The following is a 25,266-nucleotide window of genomic DNA, read 5'->3' as shown; positions in this document are numbered from 1 at the left end:
AGTACTTCGAGTCCTCTTTACTTTGGCTAAGAAAAAGCTCCTTTATGCTTCCGAACAGAAAACTGTAGTATTTTTAGGCACATGAGTAAGTCTCGGCAACTTAGGCTGGTTTTTCCTGCTGGACAGAATGTTCTGGGAATGCTGGGAGCATGAGCTTGGCGTGTCCACCAGACCAGGGCTAACAGTCACCTAACCCTGCCCTCGGGTACTTAATAAATTCTTCTGTTGTGTATGTGTGTAAACAATTTGAGTTTTAATTATTAAGATAGAGTCAATGATGTATTTGTTACCTATAAGAAAACAAGTTTTATATGCAGAGGAATGAAGACTGTATAATATTGTCATGACTTTTCCTTACCTTTGTTTGACACTCTTCTGGCATTAAAGGAGTTAAGTCTCTTTTGATTTGTAGAACACCATTCCTTTATGAGTTCAGTCAAAACTTCCTCTGGATTTCATTTATTTTGCATTTGTTTTATAACTAAGTCTTTAACACCATGACGATCATTCCTGCTTCATGTGTTTCCTTTTTTTTAAAAATGCTATTCTTTTCCAATTCTTACATTGTCAATATACAGTATGTGAATTTCATTATAGGGACGAAATTCCTATAATGTTGGGAAAGAGACATGAAAATCAATTAACCAGGTATGGCTGAGTATAGAAGCCTTTAACATTTTTGAATGTATGTTGAAACCTTAACTCAATCTGGATGCAGGCAACTGTGTCATGAGTCTATAATCCTTGTAAGTGGGAGGTGGGGACAGAAGGATCAGGAGTTCAAAGCCAGCCTCAGCTACATGAGTTTGAGGTCACCCAGGGCTACATGAAACCCTGTTTCTCACACACAAAACAAACGAGCAAAACCAAAAATCCTTAACCAAACTCTTATCGTGACTGCTATTAACTTTCGGAAGTGTTAACTTATTAGAAGCATCAAGTGCTACCTCATTATGACAAAGCTTCTGCCCTCCAAATAGTTCCACCCCTCCCTCTTATCTATAACCACTGGCAAGGTTAATGTAAAGAGATTATTACTTCCTTCCCCAAATTTCCATTGTAAAAAAAAAGTGCATAGGTTTGGCCTGGTATCTTGCCTTGTTGGAGTAATTACTACAACTTGCTACAACATGTTTCTTTTATGACTGACCTCTGCAGCTGTTCAACAAAGCTCTTCATTTCAGATGTGGCACTGTCAAGATTCTTGGCTTCTGTCTCTGTTTCAATGAGGCCTTCATTGAAGGCTTTACCCCCATCACCACCCCTTAAGTTTGGGGCTCTATGGTATGCATCCTAACACTTGGCTGAATTTCATCTTCACATACCTTCTTAGAGTTTGTGATTTCCACTGATGGTGCTTTCTCTCCAAGTCCTGTAAGTATAAACCGGTGACTTTAATATGAGGGAACAGAGCTTCTGCCTTTCTCATAAACACTGCAACTCCCACTGTCCCATGCATGCATGAAAAGTGTGAATACTCCTTAGATTTAAATGCTTTTACAGACAATTCATGTAAATATTTGAACTCTTAAATCAATAGAAATAAGTTTTGAAGTGTCATTCAGTGCTAACCTTGTTTTCTTTTTTATTCTTTTTTTTTTAAACAAAAATCTATTTGGCTTCCACTTTAAAATTTTAGTTAGCATGTTTCTATCAAATTTGACATTACTGTTTCCTGCCATTTTTTTTCTATTTTGTTCAAGATTTAGCTAAAGGGAAAACATCCAGAAGTTTAAGCAACTCATTATTATGCAGCACTGACAGGTTTTTTAGGGCTTCTTATTTAATTAATTATTAATGAATAATTGCATCCTCCCTAAGTCATTCCTTGCTCTGTTAGAAATTCTGAGACTTTGATACACATATATTTTAAAGAAACTTTTTCTTCTATTTTTATTTTTATTTTCTAGTTTTTAAAATTTTTATTCACCTATTTATTTTACATCCTGGACATAGCCTCCCTCCCATCCTCCCCTCCCAGTCCCTCCCCCTACTCCCACCCTCCCACTCCCACTCCTAGTCCCTTCCTCTTCCATCTCCATCCAGAAAAGGGCAGGTATCCCATGAGTATCAACAAAACATGACAAATCAAGTTGCAGTAAGACTAAGCACCTCCCCATGTATTAATTCTGTGCAAGGTGACCTAGTATGAGGAATAGCATACCCAAAGCCAGTAGAAGAGTTGGAGACAGCCCCTCTTCCCATTGTTAGGAGTCCCACAAGAGGACCAAGTTACACAGCTAAAACATATATGCAGAGTGCCTAGGTCAGTCCCATGCAGGCTCCTTGGTTGTCCATTCAGTCTCTGCCAGCCCCTGTGAGCACAGGTTAGTTGATTGTGTGAGCCCTCCTTGACCCCTCTGGCTCCTACACCCCTTTCTCCTCCTCTGCAGGATTCTAGAACTCTGCCTAATGTTTGGCTGTGGGTCTGCATCTGTTTTCATTAGTTGCTGCATGGCCCCTATCTGATGACAACTGGGCCAGGCACCAGTCTGGTCACAGGAGATGGCCAGTTCAGGCTACTTATCTGCTATTGATAGGAGTCTAAGGTGGGGCCCTCCTGGTAGACTCCTTGGAGGTTCCCCTGCACCAGGCTTTCACTAGACTCAGAAATGCCCCGCCCCCAGCACTCACCTCAGCACTCTCCCCCTCTGGCACCCACAACCTGATCTCTGATGTTTTCATCCCCACCAACCTTCAGTCCACTCACAAAATCTATTCTATTTCCCTTTCCCAGGGAGATCCTGGGTGTCCCCCCATGAACCCTCCTTTTTATCTAGACTCTCTGGGTCTGTGGATTTTAACATGGTTATCTTTTATTTATAACTAATATCCACTTATGAGTGAGTATATACCAGGTTTGTCTTTCTTGGTATGAGTTTCCTCACTAAAGATGTTTTTTTCTAGTTCCATCCATTTACCTTCAAATTTCCTGGTGTTCTTGTTTTTAACAGCTGAGTAAATTGTGTAATGTACCACATTTTCTTTATCCATTCCTCGGTTGAGGGTTATCTAGATTGTTTCCAGGTTCTGGCTCTTGCAAATAAAATTGCTAGGAACATAGTTGAGCAAGTATCCTTGTTGTATGATTGAGCATCCTTTGGGTATTTGTTCAAGAATAGTATAGCTGGGTCTTGTTTTACATCCCAGCCACAGTTTCCCCTCCCTCCTCTCCTCCCAGTCCTTTCCCTACATCCTCACTCTGTTCAACACACCCCCAATTCACTCCTCCATTTCTGTTTACAAAAGAGCAGGTCCCCCCTGAGTATCAACAAAACATGGCATATCAAGTTGCAGTAAGACTAAGCACCTTCCCATTTATTAAGGTTGGGCAAGGTGACCCAGTGTGAGTAGGGTTCCAAAAGCCTATAAAAGAGTCAGAGACACTCCCTGTTCCCACTGTTAAGAATCCTTGTGCCTAGTCTTATTGTATCTTGTTAGGTCATATTGAATTCATATCCCTGGGAGGCTTGCTGGCTTATGAAGGAAAATGGAAGAGGGATGGATCTGGGGAAGAGAGAAGGGCTGGGAGAAGTGGAGGAAGGCATAACTGTGGTTGGGGTGTGTTGTATGAAAGTAGAATAAATTTTAAAAAAGAAACAATTTTCATGTATTTTAGGAAGTTGTTTTTTTTTAAATTTTCTCTGTGTTTTCTAGGATAATCGTTGATAGATGAACTGATTTTATGGCTTAGGGAGGAGACACTGGGGTTCTATTCCCTGTTATTTACAATTGATTGAATAACTGTTCTTTTAAAAACATCTTAAGTAAGTTTTGTAACTACTTTAGATGTTGTTTATCCTGTTGTGCAGTCTGCAAGGGATCTTAGAAGTCCTACCATCTCTCTTTATAGTGGTGATGTCATTTTCAAATCATTTTTTTGAGATTCCTGGTAAAATAGAACAGGCTGTCACATTGTCATCTCACAGAGGAAAAGCAGGAAGCGACTTTGATGTTCACTGCTAGTGATTCCTTGCTTATATTTTGAAAAGCACAAGACAAAAGAGGGTGAGCACTCTCATTAAGGGAACAGAGGAAGCTGAAGACTGGTCATGGGGAAGCAACTGCTGCTACTTTCTGTCCTGTGGAGACACCACTGACTGAAGTCTAATGCAGAAGACATTTGATGCACCAGGGGAAATAAACACCCTCGTCCCCTGAGTCAGCAAGGCAAAACTGTGCCAGGTGATCAAAAGAGGGAGATCAAGCCTTCGCGTCTCCCACTGTAGACACTCTCTCACCAGTTTATTTGTTACATCTGAAAGAATCCACAGGCAGGAATCATCTCACGTGTTCTTATTTGTAGCTAAGACTTCTGTTAACTTTTCCCCATTATGTTCATCTAGCTGGTTATTTAATATCTTCTTGAAAGTCTCAGAAGTAGTTATCATATTCATCACTTCAAATATTTAACATGTCTATGGTGAGAACATTCAAGTTCTACCTTGTAGCTATTTTAAATATTGAAGAACATTGTTATTACTCTCATCTTGATATACAAAGGAACACTAGAACTTGTTCCTCTTATCTAAACAACTTTTTATCCATTGATTAGTCTCTTCCCCCCTCATCCCATCTTGATTACTTTCCCAGCTTTTAATAACCATTATTGTACTTTCTACTTCTTTCAAATCATTTTCTTGATGGTATTTCAAATCATTTTTTAAAAATATACATCCACGAGACCACGTGTAATTGACTGAGTCTGTCACGTTTCACTTGACATAAGATAATGCCCTCTGGGTTCATTCACATTGGTACTAATGACAGGATTTGTTTACCTTTTCATGGTTGAATACTGTTGTAATACGTGCCTTCTATTAGTGTGATGTATGAATATATATTCACACACAGTGAGTTCCTGTTATGTACTGTTCTACTCTACAGGGCATGAACACTCAGGTTGTTTCCACATCTTGGCTATTGTGAAAGTTGCTGCTATAACCTGGAGGCCAGAGAGCTATGATATACTAGTGTCACTTCCTTTGGACATATACTTAGTAGCTGGATTGTGGCATCGTATGTTAGTTCTTTTACTACTACTACTACTACTATTTTATTATTATTATTATTATTATTATTATTATTATTATTTTATTATTATTATTATTATTTTGAAGACCTTCCGCACTATGATCTGTAATGGCTGTACTAATTTCCATTCCCAGCAACATTGTGCAAGTTTCTTATCCTCTACTTCATCAGTACTTCTTTTATGTTTTGTCTTTTTCCTAATGGCCATTTCAGTGTGGTGAGGGGATATCTCATTGTGCATTTCTCTGGTGCTTAGTAATCATGAACGTTTAAGAATATTATCCTTTTTGGGCTAGAGAGATGTCTCAGTGGGTATAGCACTTGATGAGTAAGTATGAGAACTCAAGTTTGGAATTGTAGCACCCATAAACAGCTTCAAGGGATAATATATGTCTGTAATCCCAGTACTAGGAGATGGAGTCAGCGTGATTCCTGAGGCTTGCTGGTTAACCAACCACGTGGACTAACCAGCAAGATCAGTGTTAACTGAGAGACCAAAATGTGTCTCAAAATATGAGGTGGCATATAATAGAGAAAGGTATCTGACACTGAACCACTCTGACTTTCACATATACACCCAAAGGAGTGTATACCCCTCACACACTATACACACAACACGACACACATACCATATGACAGTTGAAATGATAGGTCTTTTTTGAGAAATGGATGTTTAGAAATATTGTCAATTTTTACTTGGACTGGTTTTTGGATATTGAATCCCTTACATATTCTGAATAATAATCCTTTAATAGATATATAATCTGCAAGTATTTTCTCCTATTTTGTAGAGTGTTTTGTATTTGGTTGTCTCCTTTGCTGAACAGAAACTATTTAGTCTAATTTAATCTAATTTGTCTTTTCAATTCTATTGTCTGTGTTCTTGAGGTCTTATGAAAAATAAATAGATAGATAGATAGATAAATAAATAAATAAATAAATAAATAAATAAATAAATAAAAAGAATAGACAAATCTTACCCAGGTCAATGTCACAATGCAATTCTCCTGTGCTTTTTTCTACAAGTTTCATGAATGTGGCCTTACAACTCTATTTTTAATCCACTTTGTCTGTTTTTCTGTTTTGTTATTCTTCATTTAAGTATCTAGTTTCTCATAGAACACTGAATTATCTTTGCCTCTCCGTATGCTCTTGACTGTCAAAAATCAATTGTTATCTGTGTGTCTAGCTTTTGAATTCTATGTTGGTGATTGAATTAATGAAAAGATGTTAAAAAGGTTATAGGAATTTTTGAGGTATCAATTTTACTAAGGAATTAAGGAAAGTTCCTATACTTTTGTGAAAGTGTCAGATATTAGACTCAATGGATCAAGCATTTCAAAGGAAATTAATCCCATGAAGACAAGCACCCATGTGAGAGGTCTTTGTAACTATTATACGTGTGTGTGTTCTAGAAGACATTTTTCTGTATATTTCTTCATAGCATCTTTGCATTTGCATCTGAATCTGTTCTGCTCACAACAGGAAAATGTTCATTGTAACAGCACTTTGCTTCTCTGGTTTCTGGTCTGGTTCTGTGAGTCATCTGGGTTAGAAATGGACCCTTCTGTATTGTGCCTTTGCCTTTCCTTGGTTTTGGCTTCACATTTTCACTTTCACTCTCATGCTGCCAGCTCACTTTATAAGATATAACTACAATGTTTGAAGATTTTTGTGGTAAGCATTCTATGGAGAATAAGAGAATGGGTTTTGTGTTGTATAGCTCTAGATTTGAACATTTCTTCACAGAGGGAGGAACGGGGTTCATGAGGCTTGCAAAACTCACAAGGCTTAACAAGGCTCATGAAGCACAAGATTTGTGATGTTCCCAATATAGTTACACAAATAGTAAACAGTTTTTAAGGAGGAGTGTTCTGTGGTGTAACTGCTTGCAAGTTGCACAGGGACATATTGTTGCAGCCTTTTGGGGACATTACTCATGCTGAAATAAACTTGTTGGTGATGCAGCTGCCTAAGTTACTCATGCCTCTGCATGTAACTTTTTACCCATCCTCATATAAATGACTCCATAAACTTATTTGTTCATTCATCTGGAGCAAGTGTGATCTTCACTTTACCTACGGATTCCTTGAGGTGGGAAGAAACTTTTAAAGAAGAAATGAAAGTGTCTTTCCCAGCTTGGATCAGAAGGTTGAAGATGGGAATACTTTAAACATGATAGAAGTTGAGAAACTAAGCATCATTTCTTCAGACAAGGGCTGCACAATGTGAGGCAAAATGAGGGAAACGAGCCCCGATGAACTGGCTCATAAAAGGCATTGAGGGTATTCGATTATCACCAGATGATCTTGTTTACCCTTTGGAAAAAAAAAAAAACAGTAGGATTTGTCATAGTAACTTCTTAATGTTATTGAGACTTTAAAAGCATCTGGAAGAGCCATGGAAACAGCAGTTAAAGAATGTGAGGGCAGGAACTCTGTATGGGTGGAAAATGTCACAACCACGAGCACAAGGATATTGCATGAAAGTAGTGTCAGAACTATGCTACCCATCTATGATTTGTAAGTCCCCAACAAAAAACAGGCTGTGGCCACTGCTATTGATTGAATGTCAGAATGTATACTAAGCTTCCACTGCTGAAGACACTGCTCATTTTGGTTTCAGGGCATGGAAGAAATTAGGCTGGGCTAGAACTGAGAGCACTTTCGCTGCTAGCTGGCATTTGTAGTGCTATGAAGTTGTGTGTAGGCTGTTACGAGGGAACTGCCACCAATTGTCCTTCTCAACTATATTAATGCCCCAGTATGCCAGGCAAATTTGTGCCATTGGTACAATGGTATGATCCTTACATGTACAAGTGACTAGTTTCCAATTGGATTTAAGGCATTTTCCATGAGTACCTATATTTGGTACTGTAATCCAGAACAAAATGTGTGACAGGGAAGTCATACACCCTAAATTGAAGCTGCTGTCTTTGATTTATTAAATAGATGAGATGTTTCTATGAAATTGCCTACTAAACTTTTGTGCATTTGCCCAGAGGTTACAGCTGCTGTTAGCTCCAGTCAAAAGCAATGTTTTCTTTACAGTTTACAACAGCTATTATGAAGGCATAGAACAACTTGAACTGCTGAGAATAAGGAATTATTAATGTGGAATAGCAGCCCGATGATTGGACATAAATGAAAGAGAATAATAGTGCATCCACATCATCCTCTTTAAGGCCTAGGGGACATTATAAAAGAAGGTACAAAAGGAATAGAGGAACGGAGAAAGGAATGAAATATTGTATACCCATTTGAAACATTTCTTCATGGAGGAAGGACAGGCTTATAAAGTATATGAAGCTAGCAAGACTTATAAACCTCACAAATTTCAAAGGCTCCTGAAGTTCACAAGGCTCATGAAGCCCCTCCCTAAGTTACGTAAGCAATCATCAATTGTTGGAAGGAAGAATGTGCTTCAGTGCTGCCTGCAAATTGTACCTGGGGCTCAAACAATGCTGCTTTTGTGATGCATCACTCACTCTGGTATGGAGATTTCTTGGTGAGGTACCTGCCTGTGTCACCCCAGCCACTGTAGCTCCCGTAAGTAATTAATATTTCAATTGTCAGGACAGTTTCTAGTGACGTGTGTCATGTCATGTTCAATACATTACATGTGAGCTTAAAGTAGAAGTAATGAAGTTGATGCCGGGCAGCAATGTGGAGAAGGAAAACGAGCATAATCAACACGACAAGTGTGATGGCATTAGCATATGATTAACTAAACACGTGACCTCTAATTGCAATATTGTGAGATTGGAGAGTGTGTTTGACTTTGTAAAACTGTAGTGGGATATTTGAAGGAGTTATCAGAAGAAAACCACAATGGGTCAACACAGGAGACAGTCACATGTTGTACACTTTACTTTAATAAAAGTGGCACTGGGTGACAGCCATAGCATCATGTAATCTTTCCACTGGGGAGCTTAATTGAGAAGTCAAGAGATTGTCTTCAGGTACAAGTAACCGTATAGGAGAAGAGCTCCAAAGAAATAACTGAAAACAATATCAGCAGAAGATGCAGTGGAATTCACTTCTATTTGCTGATGAGGAGATGTACACCACATATATATGTTTATTTCAATGAGAAGCCAGTTGTCCAGTAAATGAGGTTTTAGGTAGCAACAAATCAACCTTTCAATTACTGGTGTGTTGGAAGTACCATCATACAGGCTCTGGGTATTTGAATTGACAATGCTATATATTTTAATACACAATGAATATTGAAATTAATATATCAATTTGTTTCATTAACTCTTGTCATAAATATCATGTGTGAAGATTTTTGGCTCCATTTTTTTCTCATTGTCTAGCATCTCAGCATCTGCATATGGAGCCATTTTTCCAGGACCCTGTCGATGGACATCTTCTGACTGGGCCTAGGTATAATGTACACTTTGGAAAAGGATTACCTTTTGTAGGATGTGTTCTATAAAGCTTTGAAAAATGCCTTAATTTTTTTTTGAGATTTTTAGTTTTTATCTTCTCCCTTAATTTATGTATATTTTTGTTTCTGAATTTTGCTAGGCAATCTAGACTGGATTAGAACTCCTTACGGAGCCCAGGCTGCCCTCAGTCTTCCAATTCTCTTGCTTTGGCTGCCTAAGTATAGATCAAAGACAGGCATCTTCAATATAGGCTTTCTCACTGAGACCTTGTAAGCCACCAAACACATATGAGTTAAACTGCAGCATTGTGGACAGGCATCTAAGGAATGTGCATAGGCCACAAAACCGCAAATAGAAATTAGAGTCTACCACTAATTTTTATTTTTTTTTCCAATGAAATTTCTGACCACATATAACTCAGCAAGTCTGAAGGAACAGAAAGCTTGAAGAGAAATAAGTGACAAAATTGAGTTAGTATGAAAATACTCCATCAAATTAAGACCCAAAATCAGATTCATCAGAATTTACTCATAATTCTAAGAAATATTGAAAGGTGAACCGTTTCAAACACTTTGTAAGATGAGCCTGATCTTGGCACTGAAATAGACATGGGGCAATCTTGTATAATATTAGAAGGACCAGCCTTAATATTATACATCCCAGGAGCTCAGGAGAGAAAACTACGAATGGCGAGGACTATTTCAGGAAAGAGAATCTCAGCACACAGAGCTCTTAGTCCGGTCATTTATTCTTCCAAATCTTCTTTGTCCTCCCATGCCCTGGGAATCCCAGTATATATACACTTACCAGAAATAATTCCTTGGCAGTACAAAGCCAGGCTTCCAGGGTCAAAGGGAGGGGTGATAGGAATCACATAGAGGGGCAGTAATTGTTAATTATCATTTGCAACCCAAAAGGGACATGACTAATGATGAAATAAATTAACTAAAGGCTAAATTTGGGTAATACCTAAGAAGAGGGATCTTATGTACTCTACAATAGTCTTAAACGTGATTGGTAGAAAATGTTAAGAATCTGTAAGTTGCTAGGTCAATGGGAGAAAATAAAACTGCCTTCTTTGTTCCTGTGGCTCCTATCTGTCCAAGCTATCTGCTGTTTTTCTGCAGGGTGGGGGAAGGTGTGCTCAGTCACTAGGCAACCTGTATACAGCTAGATGCTTCTGGTGATAGTTAAAAGGAGATTTGGAACTAGAGGTAAGATTTGGGAAAGGAGCAAGTTAAACTTAATTGGCACATCTGCCAGGCCTTCTCAAACGGGTAGTCTGGATGCTTAAATCTGTTCTTAGAGAGTACAGTGGTATCTCTGATAAGGTACTTTCCTCCATCTGGGGATGAACCTGGCTGGATGCTGCCAATTACAGGGAGGCTTGAACTGGGGTTCTGGCTGTGCATAGCTGTCAGCACAGGTTATCTAAATATTCCCTTAGTATAGGAGAAATGGTGCCCAATAAATGGTGGAAAAGCTACAATAGTATACAAGAAACTCATAGCAGGAAATGGCTGATAATCAAAAGCCAAATATCACCAAGGCTCCTTGAGCCTCAGCTTGACCTCTGGAAGGCCCTTGGCTTCTTCCAGGTATTAGCTTTGTCATAATCAGCTGAAATCCTACTTTGTATATTTTTGCAGCTTGTAGCAGGACAACAAAAAAGGGAGCTATAGGCCAGCATTCTATTTATCATTATTATTATTATTCTCTTATATATTAGATCCTGACCAATTTCCTTTCCCTCCAGTCTTTTCAGTCCCTCCCCTTCATGCCCTATCCCCTACCCCCAGATTCACTCCTCCTCTGTTTCCCTTCAGAAAAGATCTGGTCTCCTAACAATTATCACCGAAACATGACATATCAAGTTATAATAAGAGTAGCAACATCCTCATATCAAGACTGGCCCATGCAACCCAGTAGGAGGAAAAGGGTCCAAGGAGCAGGCAAGCATCAGAGACAACCCCCACTCCCACTGTTAGTAGTCCCACAAGAACATCCATATACAACCATAACATATATGCAGATGACTGAGGTCAGACCCATACAGGCTTTGTAATTGTTGCTTCAGGCTTTGTGAGCCCCTATGAGCCCTGCTTAGTTGATTCTGTGGGCCATGTTCTTGTGGTATCTTCAACCCCTCTGGCTTCTACAATCCTTCCTCTAGGTCAGTATTCATAAAGAACACAGATACAAAAAAATCTCTAGCAACTATTTCCAAAGGACACTGAAAAAAAAAGACTTATTTTCTGTGATCGAGGGTGAATCATCCTGAGAATACAACATACTCAAACCAGTTAACAGAATACAACAACACAAAATACTGTAGGAACATTTCAGTAGATGAAGAATGGCATTTGATAAAATCTAAAGCACCCTTACTATTAAAACCACTGATTTTTTTTTAGATATAGAATGAACACATATCAGTATAATAAAGGGATTGTATAATAAGCCAATACCTAACATTTAATAAACTTGGAAAATGAAACAATTTCTCCTTCAGGTATAGCATAAAATGAGGATACCAATTATGATCATTTTTAGTCAACAGAGTTCCAGGAACTCCTACGTGGAGCAATTAAGCAAGAGAATGAAATAAAGAGCAACCAAATTAGGAACGAATAATTCAAGTTGTCACTATTTGCATATGACAGAAATATATATAATTCCTAAAAACTTTAGCAAAAAGGTACTAAAGTAAAAATGAATGCAGCAAGACTGAAAGATATAAAATCAACATGCAAAATAGTGACATTGCCATATGCCAGTCTATACTTATCTGAAATAGAGATAAGAAAACAACTTTGCTTAGAGTAGCTAAAACCATTAAAATATTCAATAATTATTTTAATGAAAGAGGTAAGATATATCCTTCATAATAAAAACATTAATGAAGGAAATTATACAGGATGTAAAATGCTATAACACCTTGTGTTTATAATTTAGAAAAATCACTATTGTCAAAATGTGCATACTACTTATAACTATTTACATATTCAATGCAATTACTGTACAACTTCATATTATGTTCTTCACAGGCTTAGAAAAACAATTCTAAAATGTATATGGAAATATTAAATCTCCTGAGTACCAAAAACATCTTTTGAAAAATGAGCAAAGCAGAAATCTTTGTACTACCTGACTTGAAAATACACTACAAAGATTTACTCATTAAAACATCATGGTAGCTGTCCTAACAAAAGACATAGGGCCAATAGAATTGATAGTCCTAGAACAAAGCTATGTATGTAAGTGTTGAGAACATGCCTTGGAGAAAGGCCAGTCTACTCAATAAGAGGTAGTAGAAAAATTGAATAGCCTCATGCAAAAGAAAGGACCTAATCTCTAGTTCTAACCACTTACGAAAGTCACCCCAAACTTGGTGAAAGCTTTAAAAATAACTTAAATGTGGTGGCTTATACCTCTAATCCCAGTAATTGAGGCCAATCTGGTTTACATGCTGATTTTCAGGCTAGCCTTAGCTACAGAGTGACACCTTAACTCAAACAACAAAAAAACTTAAATGTAAGACTAATTCTATGAAACTACTAGAAGAGAACAGAGGAACCACATCAGGACATTGAGAGGAGATATTAGAGAATAGACTGTCAGAGGAAAGAGATTGCATTCCCACATAACAGCTAGACTGTAAAGTGGGATAGTGCCTCCTCTAACAGCTTTGATGTGACCTCATTCATCTTTCTCCCTGGGCTAAAGACCACCCAGACAGGGAGGTCAAGTAATTAATAGGAGAGAAGGAGAGGAGAGTCCAGCGTCCTTTAAAAGCCCAGCCCAATGATCACTTGATGGTCTGAGCACTGATGATCCCACTCTGTCTCCAAGGGTGATTTCTGGCTACTTTAGAAATACGTACCTTTGGTTTCTCTGAGTCCTCTTTTTTGATTCCTGGTATTCAAATCCTTCTTCATGTTCAGAAAGGACAAGGACCTGTAGACAGGTGGCCTTTGGCTCCAGACTCCATTACAGAATGGACAAAGACTTTTATTTATTTATTTGATTAATTTATTTAATAATTTAATTTAATTTTACATATCAGCCATGGATTCCCTTGTTTTCCCCCCTCTTCCACCCCCTGCCTTCCCCCTAGCCCTCCCATTCCCATGTACTCCAGGGCAAAGACTCCCCTGGGGGTTGAGTTCAACCTGGTAGATTCAGTCCAGGCAGGTCCAGTCTCCTCCTCCCAGGCTGAGCCAAGCGTCCCTGCATAAGTCCCAGGTTCCAAACAGCCAGCTCATGCACTGAGGACAGGTCCCAGTCCCACTGCCTGGATGCCTCCCAAACAGATCAAGCTAATCAACTGTCTCACTTATCCAGAGGGCCTGATCCAGTTGGGGGCTCCTCAGCTATTGGTTCATAGTTCATGGGTTTCCATTCGTTTGGCTATTTGTCCCTGTGCTTTTTCCAATCTTGGTCTCAACAATTCCTGCTCATACAAATCCTCCTCATTCTCGCCAATTGGACTCCTGGAGCTCCACTTGGGGCCTGGCAGTGAATCTCTGCATCTGGTTCCCTCTGTTGTTGGATGAGGTTTCTAGCATGACAATTAGGATGTTTGGCTATCCTATCACCAGAGTAGGTCAGTTTGGGCATTCTCTCGGCCACTGCCAGCAGTCTATTGTGGAGGTATCTTTGTGGATTTCTGTGGACCTCTCTAGCACTTTGCTTCTTCCTATTCCCATGTGGTCTTCATTTATCATGGTCTCTTATTCCTTGTTCTCCCTCTCTGTTCTTGATCCAGCTGGGATCTCCCACTCCCCTAAGCTCTCTTTCCCTCAACCCTTGCCCTTCATTTCCCCCACTCATGTCCAGGTTGTTCATGTAGATCTCATCCATTCCTCTGTCATTGGGTGATCCCTGTGTCTTTCTTGGGGTCCTGTTTTCCAGGTAGCCTCCCTGGAGTTGTGAGTAGCAGTCTAGTCATCTTTGTTTTACATTTAGTATCCTCCTATGAGTGAGTACATACCATGTTTGTCTTTCTGAGTCTGGGTTACCTCACTCAGGATGATTTTTTCTAGATCCATCCATTTGCCTGCAAACCTCATGATGTCATTGTTTTTCTCTGCTGAGTAGTATTCCATTGTGTATATGTACCACATTTTATTTATCCATTCTTCAGTTGAAGGGCATCTAGGTTGTTTCCAGGTGCTGGCTATTACAAACAATGCTGCTATGAACATAGCTGAGCAAGTGCCCTTGTGGTAAATGATTGAGCATTCCTTGAGTACATGCCCAAGAGTGGTATAGCTGGGTCTTGGGGGAGATTGATTCCCAATTTTCTAAGAAAGTGCCATATTGATTTCCAAAGTGGTTGTACAAGCTTGCATTCCCACCAGTAGTGGAGGAGAGTTCCCCTAGCTCCACATCCTCTCCAGCATAAGCTGTCTTCAATGTTTTTGATCTTAGCCATTCTGACAGGTGTAAGGTGGTATCTGAGAGTCGTTTTGATTTGCATTTCCCTGATGAGATGTCAGAAAATGGAAAGATCTCCCATGCTCATGGATAGGCAGGATTAACATAGTAAAAATGGCAATCTTATCAAAAGCAATCTACAGATTCAATGCAATCCCCATCAAAATACCAACACAATTCTTCACAGACCTGGAAAGAATAATACTCAACTTCATATGGAAAAACAAAAAACCCAGGATAGCCAAAAGAATCCTGTACAATAAAACAACCTCTGAAATCATCATGATCCCTGACCTCAAGTTCTACTATAGAGCTACAGTAATAAAAACAGCTTGGTACTGGCATAAAAACCGACATGTGGACTAATGGAATCAAATTGAAGACCCTGACCTTAATCCGCACACCTATGAACATATAATTTTTGACAAAGAAGCCAAAAGTGTATAATGGAAAAAAGAAAGCATCTTCAACAAATGGTGCTGGCATAACTGGATATCAACATAACTGGCTGCAAATAGATCCATATCTGTCACCATGCACAAAACTTAAGTCCAAGCGAATCAAAGACCTCAACATGAATCCAGTTGCTCTGAACCTGATAGAAGAGAAAGTAGGAAGTAGTCTTGAATGCATTGGTATAGGAGATCACTTCCTAAATATAACACCAGTAGCATAGACAGTGAGAGAAACAATCAATCAATGGGACCTCTTGAAACTGAGAAGCCTTTGAAGAGCAAAGGATATGGTCAACAAGGCAAAGCGACAGCCTACAGAATGGAAAAAGATCTTCACTAACCCCACATCTGACAGAGGGCTAATATCCAGAATATATAAAAAAACTCAAGAAATTAGACATCAAAATGCCCAATAGTCCAATTAAGAAATGGGCTATAGAACTAAACAAAGAATTCTCAACAGAGGAAACTCAAATGGCTGAAAGACATTTAAAAAATTGCTCAACATCCCTAATCATTAGGGAAATGCAAATCAAAAGACTTTTATTTATCAAGACCTCCAAAGCTATCAGAAAAATAGAGCTAAAATCACACTAAAAAGTTTCTGCACAACTGAGGAAATAATCAACTTAGCTCAAAGATAGTTTATAGAATGAAGAAAAATTTTGTTCTAAATGTGTTTATGAATTATACATCTAAAAGGAGAATTGATACACAGAATATATAGGAAACTATAAGAACCCAATCACCAACTAATTCAATTGAAAAATGAGCAATACATTAAGAGAATATTTCCAAAAAGAAGTTGTAGAAAATCCAAATGAGATACTATCTTACCCCAAAAATAATGACTGTTATTAGCAAGACTCAAAATATCAAGTTCTGGTAAGGACGTGAAGCTCACTTACTCACTATTTGTATATAAATTAATATAGATAGAGAGTACAGCATGGAGGCACCCTAAAAAATTCAAAATGGCAATCACAGAAGACTCACAAATCCGCTATTCAGTATATACCCAAAGGAAATTATATAAGCATATTGAAGAGACATCTGCACACTCATTATAATTGTAGCATTTATGCTCAATAGCAAAGAAATGAAGATATCACTGTCCCTTGACCAGAGCATGAACAAAAAAAATTGTAGAACATATACTACATGGAATATTATTCAACAATTGCTTTTGAGTTCATGATGCTAAGCAAAATAAGCCAGTCAACGTAGGACAAGTGCCACATTATCTCACTCAAATGTAAAATACAAAAAATAAAGTTGACTCCCAGGAAAAGCGGTTATCAGAGGCCAGGGCAAGTGAGTGTAGCAGTCTGGGAAAGTTATTCAGTGAGAACTAAATTGCAGTTAGATAAGAGCAAACAATTTCAGAGTGTTATTCCACCATAGAGTGACTCCATACAATGGCAATGCACTGTTGTTTTCAAGAGGCTAGAAGGAAGGATTTGAAAGGCTTTGACTGCAAAGAAATAATAAAAGTTTGATGGAGGTAAATTTGCTTAACCTGATAAATAATTATACAATATTCACCTGTAACAAACATTTGCATGCTGTCATATATATATATATATATATATATATATATATATATATATATATATATTGACATTATGTATGAGTTAAAAAGAAGTTTGTAAAAAAGGCATGGGGGATGACAATGCTCAAGTTTTCCACCCGCAGTCATCATTCCCTTCACTTGCCAGTCCCGTCCATATTTTCAGAGTGTCTCTTATTATTGCTTTCCTTTTCCTTACCTCCCTATTTCTTACATTATCATTTCTAAATTTGCTTTGTATCCAATCCATGATAGCAATGAAAGGTTATAAATATAAAATTGTAGATTAATGAAGTTAGAAATGTTAAGAGCATTATCAAGGACACGGGGATAGGGAAATGTGCTATTGCCTTCATAGTGGTGACCTTGTCTTCACAGAGTTTCTTACCTTTTAAAAGCACTTTATTAGACCTTATCATATTAAACTTTCAGGTTGCTCTAAAATTCTCCAGCCCACTAGGAATTGCATATGTATAATGGAGGAATTTTACAGTATACTTTGCATTTTACTCTTTTAGTAGTCTTATAAATTCATTCCTTACACATATGTAAATTTATCACATTATAGCAAATGACAGGAGAGCTTGTGCATGTATGAGAATAAGTGGGCTGGTTCCAAAGGACATTATGAAGTTACTTTCTTTCCTATCTTCCATCCCCAGTGTAGCTAGAGTTTTCCTGCCTGGCCCACAGTCAGGACAAATCTCTCTCACCTGCCAGTCCCACAGCCGTTCAGACCCAACCAAGTAAACACAGAGACTTATATTGCTTACAAACTGTATGGCCGTGGCAGGCTTCTTGCTAACTGTTCTTATAGCTTAAATTAATCCATTCCCATAAATCTATACCTTGCCATGTGGCTCGTGGCTTACTAGCGTCTTCACATGATACGGCTTGTCATGGTGGCGGCTGGCAGTGTCTCTGACTCAGCTTTCCACTTCCCAGAATTCTTCTCCTCCTTGTCCCACCTACACTTCCTCCTGCCTGACTACTGGCCAATCAGTGTTTTATTTACTAAACAATCAGAGCAACACATTTGCCATACAGAACATCCCACAGCACCACAGAGCATTTGCTTTAGAGATGGGCACATACATAATAGCCACAGGTGGATGGAAACTTGCTCTGTGGCACTGAATTGAGGAAGTACAGAGTGGGAGATTTTGTGTAATGATGAAGTGAATCTAAAGTCAACTGACAGCATCAAATTAGGCTAGGAGGTGTTGTGTGCTTTGCAGTTTGGGCTGAGACAGGTGTTTGGGAAGTCCAAGGATGTTCTTGATTAAAGGCTAGTTAAAATACTATGTGCGCCAAGGCAACTCGTGCTTGAAACTGGCACAAAGCAACTTCAGCAGGTAGCATTGCCCAAATGGCTGAAGGAAAAGAAAAGACGTGGGCTGGGTGATGTTTTCCATAGTTTTCAAATTACCAAATCCCTAGCAGGACACTTTCCAAGCCTACACTTATTACTATGATTGAGAACTTGTAGAAGGCAAGAGAGATTCACAAAAACTTGTAGAGGTTGTTTAACTTGTGAAATTCACAATTAGTTATATCTGTGATAAATTTAATTTAATTTCTCAGGTTAAGAAATAGGTGACCTAACTAGAGTAAAACATAAAGAAAATTATCATTGATATAGATAAATTATAAACTTAGGTCAAGAAATAAGTGAACTAAGCTAGAGGAAAACAGAAAGAAAATTATCATTTATATAGAGAAATTGTAAACTTAGTTCCAAAAGTTTGGCCAGGAAAATTCTGTATCAGATGCTTAGCAACCTATCTGACAAGATCTCCCATGGCTAGCTGGAAAGAAACAATACCTACAGGTGACAATATCATACTTGCTTTGATTCTTAGTGAAATGACTGAACTGGTAAAGCACTGGTGTCAAAGCAAAGAAGAGACAGCCTGTTCCAGGTTCCTAGTCTTAGCAATCTTGTTTAATGATTTCTGACTCAGGAATTTGAAGGTGCCTTAGTCACCCATTTGGGAAGTAAAATGTGGTAATATCTATAACATAATAGATGATAAAGTCAGGGATTCAAATTTTTTACTTAGTAGGAAGGTGTCCTAGTTACTTTTCTATTATTGTGATAAAACACCATGAACAAAGTAACTTATAAAAGAAAAACACTTAATTTGGGGCAGAGGGTTGGATTCTGTGAATAACATGGTGGGCAGCATGGCAGCAGGTGACAGACATGGCCTTGGAGCAGCTGCCAAGGCCTTACATACTGATCCACAACCAGGAGGCAGAAAGAGAGAGAATGAGAATGATGTGGCTTTTGAAAACCCAACATTCAGTGAAACCCCTCCTCCAACAAAGTTGTATCTCCTAGTCCTTCCAAAACAGTTCCACCAACTGACAGACCAAGCATCCAAACATGAACTATGAGGAGCATCCTAATTTGAACCTTCATAGAAATATTTGTCACATTATAGAGAACCAAATTTTGCTTACTTTCCCTGAGAATTTCAATCTTATTTACTCTTTACATAGTCACTAAATATACAGCGAGATCTGAATTTTCTTTTGCTTCATGTTTTAGTTTAATAACGGGCTTAGGATCTATAGTACTTAAGTTCCTCAAGAAATTTCAACAGCTCTGGACAGCTGAGCCAATATGAGCTGAGCCCTTTGCTATATGAGAAACTCAACTTTATTTTTCATATTGCTGTGGTTGGTTTTTACTTGTAATGAATGTAATTACTGATTGATAAACTCGAGCTAATTTGATCTTCACAACAACTCAGTGAGGTAGGCCTTATTATTAATCTCATTTCATTGGGTAAGAAACTACTAAGGGCCCACATTTTCCTTTAGAGTTCCTTGGTACTTCAGAATTCTGCTGGAAACAGTACTTCCATCAACACAATTATGTCCAGGAATATAATTAGCTTGTCCAAAGATAAGTGGTAAATTTCTAGTTAATACAGTGAACTCTGAAAGCTGTTCTTGGTGAGCATGAACTTTAGCACTCATTGACCATTTTATTCCTTCAAATAAAATTATATATATACATTCTCTTGTCTTCCTGTTCTATTTTAGCTCAGTTCATTATGGTTTTGAAATGAATCAATAGCTTATTCAAATAATTTTCATACATATTTATTTTCTGTATATTTAGTAGTTTTAAATGGACATTGATATACAATTTTTTCAATATCCATTAGTTGATAAAAATGAAGGCAATGAAGTGTTTTGTAATTTGTTCCCAAATGTAATTAATCACTGACCTCAACATATTGCCTCTCAGAAGAGTACAGTATTACTAATTAATGCTTTACTCCGTGCCAATGAACTAAGAAATAACATGTATGAATTTGTTATATAAGCTTTGTCTTCAGGGGTCTTCTGTAGTGACAAATCATGAACATATATGATCGTTTTCCCTACTTCTAAGTTCAAAAGTTAGTTGCCCATAAAGTAAACATTTATTACATCATGTTTAAACTTGAAAAATGTTAGTGAGTTTAATAAACATTATTCTTTTCTAATCACTAGTGATTCATTCTGCTTTGTTCTTCTCTATTTTCTTATACCACCTAAACCAAGTTAATTTTTAACTACTGACTTGATGAAGTCCTCCATTATACCTAAAGATACTTTTGCCATTATTATAGCTAATACTTAACTGTCTTAGGCTTATAATTGTTCTGATGAGACACAAGAGCAACTTAGGAAGAAAAGGATTTATTGTTATACTTTCACATCATTATTTATTATTGAAGGAGGTCAGGACAGGAATTCAAACAGGGCAGGAGCTTGGAGGCAGAAGGTGATGCAGAAGCCATGAAGGGGTGTGGCTTAGTGACTTGTTCCTCATGATTTCTCTGACTGCTTTCTTATAGAACTCAGGACTACCAGATTCAGGGTGTCCCTTTCCACAATGGGGTAGGCCTTCCCTCATCAACCAAAGAATAGAAAATATTTTGCTAGAGAAATAATTTTTCCACAGTAGCCATTTTAACTACCACGAATGCTGTGCTTCTGCGGGATGGTATCAGGAAATAGCCTTGGATAAAGTCTAGGGAGACCTATACAGGAAGGCACAAAAGTTAATTTTCTAGGTAAGTAGAGACAATTTAGAGGAATAAAATTTGAGAGCACATCAAAATGTATGTTAAAATACCAATTAACATTAAAATTAAACTACTATAAAAATCTATTGTTTAAAGCCACACGATAACTATGAATTAAAAAACCAAAACATTTCACATAAAGAATCAAAGACACATTTTTTTAAAGTTATTGAGTCATTCATTCAAAAGATGTTTTGGAACAGTATCTCTCAGTGTATTAAGTAGTTGCCCACTCTGGGTTAGAATTTCTCATTTGGAAATGCAGATATAAACTCCTAGATGTAGATGAGAATGAAGTTACCTGAGGCTTCTCTGTAATGAAATAAAATTGCACTGCCTCATGGTTCCAGAATCACCATGGTACAGGCAAAGAAGTCCACAGTGAATGGTGAGAATTGAGTGACTAGCTGACTAGCTGAATGTACCTACAATATGGCTCCTGAAGGGGCTAGACCCTGCCTAGGAAACAGCTAGATCTATGAGCTACTATCCTCCATCAACACAGCCCCTTCCCATTACATCCCCGCCCCCACTCTGGCTGTGACTCCACAGTCTTCTGTACAGAGAACTGAAGAGTGAGTCTCTAGAAACTGGCATAAATCTTATAAACTGGGCCCTCAAAAATCCTCTAAATCTTCCTTTTACTTCCAATTGTTTTGGAATCCTTCACCATGGTTTCAGGGTTTGATTGAGGGGGATTTTTTTTTTTCCTAGCAAATTAAATAGGATTCCAAAGAATAGGTTGAGCAATAGATGTCAGTACCATGGGGTAGTTGAGATACTGCTCCCTATAGTTCTTTAGTACTAGTGATTATGTTTCTTCTACTTCAACACATTTCCCTTTTTATATACATGCATCCCAGGAGAGGCTCTGATGCACACTAGTCTGATTCATCTCCTGTTACACACTGGTAACCTTTATTTGTAAGGTTTTAATTTTTTTCTTTTAAATTTTACCCTCTATTACAAAGCCTCTTGGCATGGCGACTTGAGAAAATACATTAACTGTTTTTAAAATATATCCAAACCTTCATCAGAACTATAGTAGGATTTAGCAATCTGTCTGGGATATGTCAGCATAGGCTTAGTATTCACCCCTTCTCCTGAGATGTGAAGGACTTGGTCTTGGAAATGAGGAAACTTCTGTCAGCCTCACTTGTTAATGTTGCATCACTGTGATGACGTACTGACACAAGCAACTTAAGGGAAGAAGCTTCGTTGTGGCTCACAGTTTCAGAGGGGTCAACCCATTTTGGTGAAGAAGACAAGCACAGTTGATGGTGGTGGGAGCGTGATGACAGAGAGTCTTCATGGTGTGGCAAACCAAAAGGCAGAGACTGAACTAGAAACAGATCCAGTCTATGAACTTCAAAGGCTCATCCTTGGAAACCTACAAGCCAAGCCTTGTCTTCACGCTTTATAGCTTTCAACATAGTGCCACAGGCTAGAGGGAAGAAGCATTTGAAACATGAGTCTACAGGGAACATTTCAGATTCATCTCATAATACCATCCATATTCTCCATATCTTAATCCTCAAACCTGTGAATTTATGATCTTCCATAGAAAAAGGAAAACTGTGTGTATAATTAAGGGTCTTCAGACAGAGAGGTTATCCTGGTAGGTGAAAAGTAGTCTCAAGGGCACTTTTAAGGTAGAAATGACAGGCAAAAGGTCAGACTATCTTCATGTTATTATACTACTCTCTTTGAAACAGGAGAAACAAGTCATCAGTCACCATTCAGGAGCCTCTAAAAATATGTTCTCCAGAAATTCCAGAAACAGTATAGCCTGCTAACACTTTGGCTTGAGCCATGAAACCCAGGGTGGACTTCAGAGCTTCAGAACTACAGGATAAATAAATATTTATGTTTAAACTACTAAACTGGCTTAATTTATTAATGCTGTACTAGGAAACTAATATGCATATCCATTTTGTATGCAAATGTGGGCATAATTCTATAGTTTACTGTAAGAAAGGGTTTAGTGAAACCACTGAACTAGATTGCTCCATGAGTAGAAAGAAAGGTTTATTGGGGATCAGTCTGCCAAGAATATGGATGGGAGGGGAGCAGAGAGAAGAGAAGAATGGAAGAAAAGCAAGCAGAATTTATTACTGTAGTCAATAGGGGGTTTTTGGGCTGACATGGGGCATTCCGGTTGAATGGGAGCTAGATGCTGTTACTTCAGGTAGTTAAGCTTTGAGGCCGAATGAGGGAGGTTCCTGGTGGATTAAGGGAAGTTCCTGGTAAACAGAAACCAGGCTCTAGGCCTCTGTTTATCCAATAACAATCCTTCTGTTTGCCTGCCCCGTTTACAAAGTCCTTCTGTTTAGCTCATTGTAACTAGCACTGCCATTTTGGGTGATTGTTTTTTGGACCTAACATTTACCAGCTTAATTTGTGATTTAAAGCTTCTAATAAATCGGATAAAAATAATCATAAACTAGTCAAGTTCAGATAAGTGTAACCAGACTTAGTAATTTCCAAGCACTTAAATTTGCTCTACACATTGTAAACCACATCATCTAATGTTAATCCAAAATATGAGAATGACTAAGAGATACTACTAAGCATTGGCAATGAATGTATGGCTAATTTTGTCACCACTGGACCTCTCAAAGGTATAGTAACAATAGAGTTTTAATTATTTTTAATGTCAGCATCTCATCTTATTATGTCTACGGAGGTGTCCTCTATACACTACCTGACCTGGAACATCATGTAAGTTGATAGGTAAGGTAGGTCTAATTCCTCACTCTAGGTTCCTTTGATCTTATTGACATATGCATAACCCCTTTCTAGCATCTTAATCTTTTCTCAAGTGCATTGGAATTGTGGACTCATTACTTAGTTCCCTCAAGCCCTGTGGGAGATAGGAGGTAGTTTATGAGTGTTCACAAGACCCCCACACCCAGCTCCACCTCAGTGCTATCACCAATATAGTTAGAGGGACAAGAGGTACTTCATTTGCTACCAGTTCAGATGGAACAGAAATATCTGACCCTTTAAACATATCTAAAAATCTTTTTGTTTTCTTTTACTACTCTTTCTAAAGATGAGCTACTGCAACAGCAAGGTTGTGGAGACACTTCACATCATCAGCTTTTCAGTTCTTTTCTTCTTCAGCTCAAATGGTCTTCATCTGAAGAGAAAGTTAAGCATAGAAGAAGAACAACCTATGGCTACTTTCACATCTTTCAGGTTTGATATTACTTTGATCCTGGGTTCTAACCTGATAAATAGATCCAAGTCTGGAGTAGAGATTTCAAGGCTTGATTTGGAATGGACTATCTTGGGGCTATAATAAAGACAGAAGCTCTCCCAGCAGGATAAAACATATAATCAATCACATTTTAAATTCTTGTCTTTATACATATAGAGGAAGAAACTGGGGTACTGAGAAATTGATAAAGTTGAATAGGTATTTCATACCTCTATGGATTTAATTCATGAGCTGCTTAGAAGCTAACATGCCACCTACCCAGTTGGCCATTAAACATTATTTACCCTCAGCTCCACCATCTTGGAAGTAAAGAACATGAAGGAAAAGAATACTAAGGCCCATCATTGCTCTAACTGTGTCACTTTTGTTGAAAAAAATGTCATCACTATGTAAGTGAAGTAGGACAATGTAATATGTTCTTGATCCTGAGTGAATTCATAAACCCATTTCTGAGAAAAAAAAAAACATAAATTTACATATCCTCCTGTAGTTTGCACAGTAAATATTGATTGGATGGTGTATCAGGAATCTTAAATGGTCTTATTAATAAAACCAAACCTGGAAGCCAGGTATTGGGGTGAACGCTGAAAGATAAGAGAATCAGAACAAGCCACAGTTACCTCACCTCGCCAGTTCCTCAGCTGGTCTTATTTCCTCAGACTGGAAGCCTCTGAGTCCTCATCTACAATGAATTTCAGCTGAACTGTGTTGCTCAAAGGCTAAAAACTTAACTAACCAGTTAAAAGCTTCTAGTTTCTGGTCTTCACACCTTATATATCTTTCTGCTTTCTGACATCACTCCCTGGGATTAAAGGCTCACTACCTGGGATTAAAGGTGTGTGTCACCTTGCCTGGCTGTTTCCAGTGTGGCCTTGAACTCACAGAGATCCACAGGGATTTCTGTCTCTGGAATGCTAGGATTAGAGGTGTGAGTGCCACCATTTTCTGGCCTCTGTATCTAGTGGCTGTTCTGTTCTTTGACTCCAGATAAATTTATTAGGGTGCACAATATTTTGGGGAACACAATACCACCACAGGATGGAAAGTTAATTTATTACTCATCA

General features: G+C 38.2%; 1 long non-coding RNA gene across 3 annotated transcripts in view; it reads right to left on the bottom strand.

The window, feature by feature from the left end:
* Nucleotides 1-25,266, bottom strand: part of LOC114700264 — a 76,327-nt gene that overhangs the window by 9,875 nt on the left and 41,186 nt on the right. For all 3 annotated transcript variants that reach the window (XR_003735651.2, XR_005092011.1, XR_005092012.1), the window contains exons 2-3: nucleotides 1,151-1,372; nucleotides 359-608 (exon numbers count right to left, since the gene is read on the bottom strand). This is a non-coding gene — a long non-coding RNA (uncharacterized LOC114700264). The remainder of the gene's footprint in view (nucleotides 1-358; nucleotides 609-1,150; nucleotides 1,373-25,266) is intronic.

The sequence above is a fragment of the Peromyscus leucopus genome, chromosome 7, assembly GCF_004664715.2.
Source record: "Peromyscus leucopus breed LL Stock chromosome 7, UCI_PerLeu_2.1, whole genome shotgun sequence".
Taxonomy (NCBI): domain Eukaryota; kingdom Metazoa; phylum Chordata; class Mammalia; order Rodentia; family Cricetidae; genus Peromyscus; species Peromyscus leucopus.
This window is presented reverse-complemented; position numbering and strand designations above follow the sequence as displayed.